Below are 8,013 nucleotides of genomic sequence, written 5' to 3'. Positions count from 1 at the left end.
GGTTAGCGGTTCACACTTGTCCCTTGTCGCAGGCGCGGGTCCTACCTGCCCGTCGCCCCTCACCACTCAACCCTAGGCAAGTCTTATTTTCAGGATCCTCAAGGGGAATGAGTTCCTGGCAGAAGACGGAAGAGGGCGGGACAGATTAGAAAGAAAGCACCTCCGTGGCTCTGCGACCAGTGTTAACCACAGGACGAGGCTGTTCCAGACCCACACCTTTCCCTACACCTCCAGCGGTGGCTTTACAGAGTCCAGAGGCCCATCCCCCACCCCTCCCCGGGGCGGGGGGGGGGGGGGGGTGGGGGAAGAAACGGGGCTTGCAGAAAGGAGGATGGGGGCAAGCCTGGGTGGGGGAGGGTGTGCACCCCATGAAGGCAGCATCCCAGAAATGGGGCCTGTGCCCTGCAAGGCTCTGAAGCAAGAGTCCTTCAAACCCAGCTGCCAGAAGGTGGAGGAAATGGTCTGAGGCTGACAGGACAGGGTGGCTGGATATGGCATCAGTCCACCCCAAACACCGCCACCGCCCCCCCCCGCCCCCCGCCCTGAGGGAGTCCTTCTTGGCTCCAGAAACAAGGGCTGTTTCGAACGTGAACAGGAAGTGGGGAAAGAATGAGGTGGCTTTGTGAACGCCACCTCCTCCCCCTACCAAGTCGGAGCAGGCCTAGAGAAGGGGCACCGGGTAGGACTCTGCAGTGCGGGCTGCCCTCTCCCCGCCACCCCGCCGTTCCCACCGTATCACTTGAGCGCCATCTGCGGGCAGCTAGGGGAATTGCCCTGCCGAGAATCGTGGCGCTTAGAACCTGCCTGGGCTGCTTCCCAGAGAACAGGACCCCAGGACAAAATGTAGAGTAGATGGTCTTGGCCACCTCAGCAACTGCCCTCCCCCGCCTCCACATCTCGGGAGGAACCCGAGGCCCCGGAAGGACCAGTTCACTTGGCTACTAGGCTAAACCCGCCGAGGCAGGCCCGACCTCTCTCCTATATGCCTGTTTCACCAGACATGTAGGAGATGGATGGGGGAGGGGGGGAGACTTGGCATCCAGGGACAGCCCCCCGCGTTCTCCCAGGGCCTCCCCCAGGCTTTTGGAATCCTGTCTCATTTCTTGGAGGCTGGCTCTGATTGTACAGAACAGTTGCTGATCCAACTGGACACTCACCTTTGCAACACAAAAGCCTTTGGAATGCCAGGTGTCCCACACCAGCCTCAAGTTCCAAAGATTTTGAGGTGATGTCTTTGTTCTTAGCATCTTTGTAACATACACAAACTGCGTAAGTCCAGGAATCAGACTACCACACAAAATAGGCCTGAAAATCACCATCACTCCCCCACCCCCGTCCCTGTACCTCCTCCACCCCCCAGTTCTACTCCCCCTCCTGGTGTTCCTGGCCTGGCTAGCACCGCCATCCACGCAGTGCTCAATCCAGAAATCTGTGAGTCATCTTGGACTCCTTCTTCTTTTCACCCGCTGTACCAGTTGGTCAGTCCACCTCCCGAACAGTTCCTAAATCTGTCCAGCGCTCTCCATCTGCCCCGTCACCATCCTAGTGCAAGAGGGCCTGAAATGCTGAAATTATCCCTTAATTCAGGGGTTAACAAACCTTTTCTATAAAGGGCCAGATAGTAAATATTTTAGGCTCTGTGGATCAAGAGGCAAAATTAAGGATATTATGTAGGTACTTCTGTATTATAGTCTCTGTCACAACTATTCAGTTCTGCCATAAACAACACATAAGTGAAAGAACATGGCTGTGTTCCAATAAAACTTTATTTAAATTCCACTGAGCTTTGAATTGCATATAATGTTCATGTGTCACAAAGCGTTATTCTTCTTTTGATTTTTTTTTTCTGGCCATTTAAAAATGCAAAACCCATTCTTAACTTACAATGGGTACAAAAACAGGCCGACCAGCTGTGGTTTGCCAACCCCTGACTTAACTGATCCCATTCCCATTCATTCTCCATGCTTCAGCCAAAGGGATTTTGCCAAAACTTAGATCCGATGCTGCCAATCGTTTGCTAACAACTAGCCAATAGCTTGAGATAAAAATGCAAGCCCCTCAGCCTACAACAGCCTTCCATCCAGGCTTTTCTGTGACCCCTCAGTCCGTTGACCTTAGACACCCCCCAAAATTCTCCTGGTCCTCACACAGGCCCCAAGCCCACTCATTCATGCTTTTCACTCCTTCCAGTTCCTCGGCCTGGAATTTTCTTGCCCCACTAAAAATTCTATTTCCTCTACACTCTACTCACAAAATGTCTGACACCAAACGGAGGGTTGTTGGTTTTTGTTTTTGGTTTTTTTCCACACCAGCTAAGTCTCCAACATCAGCCAGGTGTCCAGCAATTGATTCTGACACTATCTATCTAGCGAGGTCCAGAAGGGTCCCAAGCGCAGGAGCTTCTATTCCCGTGGAGTTGGGGCGCACCACCCTCCCAGCACATGAATGTGTTCACTGACTGGGAAGCCCTCTGAACCCCATACTGTAGGGATTTTTATGGAGGCTTCATCATGTAGGTGTGATGGATTATTAACTCAATTTCTATCCCCTCTCTCCTCCTGGAGGATGAAACGGGCATTCAAAGTTCCAAGCTTCTAAGCCCCCACTCGAAGCTATCCAGGAGCCTATGAAGAGCCAACACATTAAAGAAAAAGGCACTCCTGGGCGCCTGGGTGGCTCAGTTGGTTAAGCGACTGCCTTCGGCTCAGGTCATGATCCTGGAGTCCCGGGATCGAGTCCCGCATCGGGCTCCCTGCTCGGCGGGGAGTCTGCTTCTCCCTCTGACCCTCTTCCCTCTCGTGCTCTCTCTCTCATTCTCTCCCTCTCAAATAAATAAATAAGTTATTTTAAAAAACAGGTACTGCGGGTCTCCTTGCAGAGGCGGCAGCTCCAGAGCGGAGTACCAACTACGGCGGTCGGCGTCATGGCAGGGCAGGCGTTTAGAAAGTTTCTTCCTCTCTTTGACTGAGTTTTAGTTGAAAGGAGCGCAGCTGAAACTGTAACCAAAGGAGGTATTATGCTTCCAGAAAAATCTCAAGGAAAAGTGTTGCAAGCAACAGTAGTAGCTGTTGGATCGGGCTCTAAAGGAAAGGGTGGAGAGATTCAACCAGTTAGTGTGAAAGTTGGAGATAAAGTTCTTCTCCCAGAATATGGAGGCACCAAAGTAGTTCTAGATGACAAGGATTATTTCTTATTTAGAGATGGTGACATTCTCGGAAAGTATGCGGACTGAAATCATTATTAAAATGGCATGAAGTGAAGTTGCCCATTCCAGTGAAGTTGTGAAATCTTTCATCATGTAAATAATTTTCATGCCTCTCTTTTATAATAAACTAATGGTATCCAAAAAAAAAATTTTTTTTTAATAAATAAATAAATAATTTTTTAAAAAGGCACTCCTATCACCCAGGAAATTCCAAGGGATTTAGGAGTTCTGTGTCAGGAACCAGGATCGAAGACCAAATACTAAGAACAAAAGATGCTCCTAACATCCCTATCACTCGGGAAACCACAAGGGGAAGTTTGGGAGTATGGCCAAGAGTTTGGGAGGCAGAGTTGATGAACCAGAACAAGCCTCAGTTCCCTCCTCTATAAGGAGATGACTGTGCAGAGCCTGTCACGTATTAAGCACTCAGTAAACATGGGTTTCCTTCTCCATCCCCCACCCCATGGTCTTCGCTTTCCTTTTCACCTGCTCCTCTCCCTCTGCCCAGCCGAGGCCAGGGCCTGGGAACATGAGACCATGGCCCCTCAGGAGCAGAAAAGTCCTGGACACACTGTGATACAATGGACAATAAACGATCGTTATTATATTTTTGCTGCCCCAGACAACTGGGAAGCAGGCAGAAAGCCCAGGGGCCTCTCTGACTCCTATCAGCATTCTCCCTGCTCTGACATGCAGACAGCACTCTCTTCGGATCCTGAAAATCCCTCAAACTGGATGTCATTAATGTCCCTATCTGTGATTTAATAAGAAATATATATTTGGTCTTTGTCCCCCGTTCCCAACACAGAACTTCTAAACACTTTGGAATTTCCCGAGTGAGAGGTGTGAGACAAGCACCTTTTGTGATTTACAACAAGCCCCTTTCAGGCCACACCTGATTTTATGGCATCAGTCCACCCCAAACACCGCCAATGTAACTCTTGGGGCGGAGGGATCCTACATAGCTTGAGGGGGGTGCGAGTGCTGGTTGCCAGAGGAACCAACCCCTGAATAGAGGGTTGGAACTTTCAGCCCCACCCCTGACCTCAGGGAAGGGAGAAGAGCTGGAGATTTTATTACAATCACTAATGGCCGAGGACTTGATCTGTCATGCCTACATGATGGCATCTCCATAAAAACTCTTAAATGACAGAGAACAGAGGGCTTCCAGGTCTGTGAACACATCAAGGTGCTGGGGGCGGGGGGTGCGCCCAGAGGGCATGGACGCTCCATGTGCACCTTCCCTTCCCCAAACCTTGCCCCATACATCTCTTCCATGTAGCCGTTCCTGAGTTGTATCCTTTATAATAAACTGTTAATAGTAAGGAAAGCACTTTCCTGAGTTCGGCACATCGTCCTAGAGAATTATCAAAACTGAGGAGGATGTTATGGGAGCCCTTTGAATTGTTAGCCCGTTGGTCAGAATTTCCAGTGACAACCTGACACTTGCAACTGGCATCTCAAATGAGGGCAGTCTTGGGGGAACGAGCCCTTAACCTGTGGGATCTGATATGGACTCTAGTAGATAGTGCCAGAATTGAATTGAATTGAATAGAACTGAATTGTAGGAGAAGTGGTTGGTGTGAGAAAACACACACACACACACACACACACACACACACACACACACACATTTGGTGTCATAAGTGTTGTGAGTGAAGAGTGCAGATCACCTCCCATGTGAGGAAACTGAAGCTAATAGGTTTAGATAGGATAAAGAGTCCATCCCCAGGTGGTCTCTGAGCCCAAGCTCTCCTCCCCTTCACCCTGGCTGCCACCCTGGCTGGGCAGCTCATTCAACTTAGCAGTGCCAGTGTCATGATCTCCTCAGCCCCAGGGACCTCACCTCTATCCCAGAGTCCTCAACCGCTGCTTCGTGGGAGCTTACACTCCCGAGTCGCCACCTCCCCACTCCCCTGCTATCGACCTTCCTCCCCTGAGAAGCCTGAACCTTGCAATCTGTCATCCACACCCCAACTACCCACGGCCCCCTGGCCCCTGGCTTCCACTGCAAATGCACCCCCCGGATCAACCCCACCACCCAGCTTCCCTCATCCTACTCATGGACAGCCAAGCACAGCTGGGGAAACGTCCCACTACCTTCGTGGACTGGCACCAGACCGAACACAGGGCTCCTGACCTCAGCCAGTGGGCCTCATGGTGTCATCCACGTCTCCTTGTACTTGTCCTCAGTCAGCTCCCTGGCCTTCTCCCCAAAGGTGTCCTCGACTTTTACCTCTCTTCGTGCCCCCTGCCCTCCACCCTCACAACGTGGGCCCTTGCCTCCTGTGTGTTCATTTGAATGAGACCAGATTCTCAAACTCTTTGTTGAAGAACCCAGTCACGGGGATTACTTTACCTCCTGCACGTGAGAGGAGAGGGAGGTGCCAATGATCCCCCACTTTGGCTTAACAAAAAAACTCACAGGTATTTATATCTTCGAGAAAACAGATATGTGAATCTAAATATTATTGCTAGGGCAACCCATTATTAAGGAAGACAAGCAATCAGAATCACAAGCTTTGTAAAAGTTAAAGGTTACTTTCACAGGACAAAGCAACTGCCTCTTAAATGTGATTGTCTGACAAGATTCTCTTGTTAGAAATAACATTTGCAAGGATGGTTTTAGGCTGCAGGAAAGAAGCTGCTTTCATTTCCATGACTTCAGAAAAAGAGGGAACATTTTCTCCTTATGCTGAGGTGGGGTTTTTTTCATCACCACCAGTTAGAGGGACCTAGAATTTTTTTTTTTTTAAGATTTTTATTTAGGGTGCCTGGGTGGCTCAGTTGGTTAAGCGACTGCCCTCGGCTCAGGTCATGATCCTGGAGTCCCTGGATTGAGTCCCACATCGGGCTCCCTGCTCGGCAGGGAGTCTGCTTCTCCCTCTGACCCTCCCCTGCCATGTGCTTTCTCTCTCTCTCAAAAATAAATAAATAAAAAATCTTAAAAAAAATTGTCAGAGAGAGAGAAATCACAAGCAGGGGGAGCGGCAGAGGGAGAGGGAGAGGGAGAAGCAGGCTCCCCGTTGAGCAAGGAGCCCGATAGTTAGCACTAAGAGGAACAAGGGCGGTTCCAAAGCAGATTGTCTACACTGCCTGGCAGTCCATCAACATTTCCCTCAAACAGTGGCTTTCCCATTCTCCTACATCAGGGCTTGTCCAACAGGAGCTCACATGGGTCACCTGGGATCTCACGTGCAGATTCAGATGCTGACTCCAAAGGTCTGGGGTGCACCTGAGATTCTGCATATCCAACATGCAGGTGATGTGCTTGCTATTAGTCTCCCTCCAGACACTGTGAATGGGAAGATCCTGGATGTTTATTCATACTTCTCCCCTCTCCTCAAAGCTCCAACCCTGGGGAGGCCCCAATCCTCACTTTCAGCAGATGACCTCGTTTCCTAGTTCACTGAGAAAATAAAAAGCAGTCTGGGGGTGGAATTCCACAAACTCCCACCACGTCTACCCAGCAACTCTGTCCTCACCTCTGTGCCTCCCGTTTTAAAGCACAATACCGCCGGCCCGCCTGCCCCCCATCCTCACCCAAGATCCTGCCCCCTTTCCCTCCCACAAAGGCATCCACCCAGCAAGTGTCCTCCCTCTGGCATTTCCCCCTCTCACTTTTTTTTTTCTTTTAAGATTTTATTTATTTATTTGACAGAGAGAGACAGCGAGAGAGGGAACACAAGCAGGGGGAGTGGGAGAGGGAGAAGCAGGCTTCCCGCCGAGCAGGGAGCCCGATGCGGGGCTCGATCCCAGGGCCCTGGGACCAGGACCTGAGCCGAAGGCAGGCGCTTAACGACCGAGCCACCCAGGCGCCGCCCCCCCTCACCTTAAGCAAATGTGTGTCACTGCTCCCATCTTAAAGAAACCAAAGACTTCTGGCCCCTTCTTCCTCCTGCTACCGCTCTTGCCCCTCTCTTCCTTAATAGCTCCCCTGCCTGTAGGCACTGACTCCAAACTCTCTCCTCGGACCCTCCAGAGCCCCTTCCAGTTGGCTTTTGCCCCAACCTCAACCAAAACTGCTCTCGTCAAGGCCACCAAAGACCTCCATGCTGAGAAACCTAACAGCCAAGCCTCGAGGCTCCCACTCGGCCCCCCAGGAGCGTTGGACCCAGCATTTCCCCACCGCCTGGTCTCCAGGGCGTCCCTCCCACCCACCTCACTGCCCCTCGCTCTCGGCGTCTGTTGCTGGCCCCTCGTCTCTGACCTGCTCTGGCCCCTTGCTCCTCTCCTGCCCTCTCTACGCTTACCCTGCTGGTCCCCTCCTGTCATTCTGTGGCTCTCTGAGCTAGCTGTACCCACCACTCCCAGATTCAAATCTCCAGCCCAGGTCACTGCGCCAACGCTGGAGCGGTACGCCCTGCTAGCATCCTGACGTTTCCACCTACGCGTCTGTCAGGTCTCAGGGGCAGCAAGGCCCAAGCTGAGCTGCTCATTTCCCCTTTTATGCCTGTTCCCTCAGCAGTCGTCCGCACCTCAGCAAAGGCACGTCCCGTCTTCCCGCTGCTCCCGCCAAAACCTCGTAATCATCCTGACTCTTCTACATCCAGGGCTCCCCCTAGGCTAAGCGGCCCCCCAACGTGAGCTGGGAAAGGGCACCCCGCGGTGCAGGCGTGGGACCCGGGGTCTGAATTTCAGTGCCGCCCACGCCCCGCCCCCACAGCCCACCGCACACACGTTGGCAGTGTGTCTCCCAATGGCGGCCTCCCAGGCTGTTCCAGTTAAAAGACAATTGTCCTTCCTGCTGCTTGGCACTTGCTTCCTGCCCATTTCCCAAGTCTGGCCCTGCCTCATCCTGGCAGTTC

General features: G+C 51.8%; 1 pseudogene; it reads left to right on the top strand.

The window, feature by feature from the left end:
- The first annotated feature begins 2,923 nt into the window (after window positions 1-2,923).
- Window positions 2,924-3,243, top strand: LOC113915034 (annotated as a pseudogene).
- Window positions 3,244-8,013: the final 4,770 nt, after the last annotated feature.

Source organism: Zalophus californianus, chromosome 11 (assembly GCF_009762305.2).
Source record: "Zalophus californianus isolate mZalCal1 chromosome 11, mZalCal1.pri.v2, whole genome shotgun sequence".
Taxonomy (NCBI): Eukaryota; Metazoa; Chordata; class Mammalia; order Carnivora; family Otariidae; genus Zalophus; species Zalophus californianus.
Note: the sequence above shows the minus strand (reverse complement) of the source record. Positions and strands in the feature narration are given on the sequence as shown.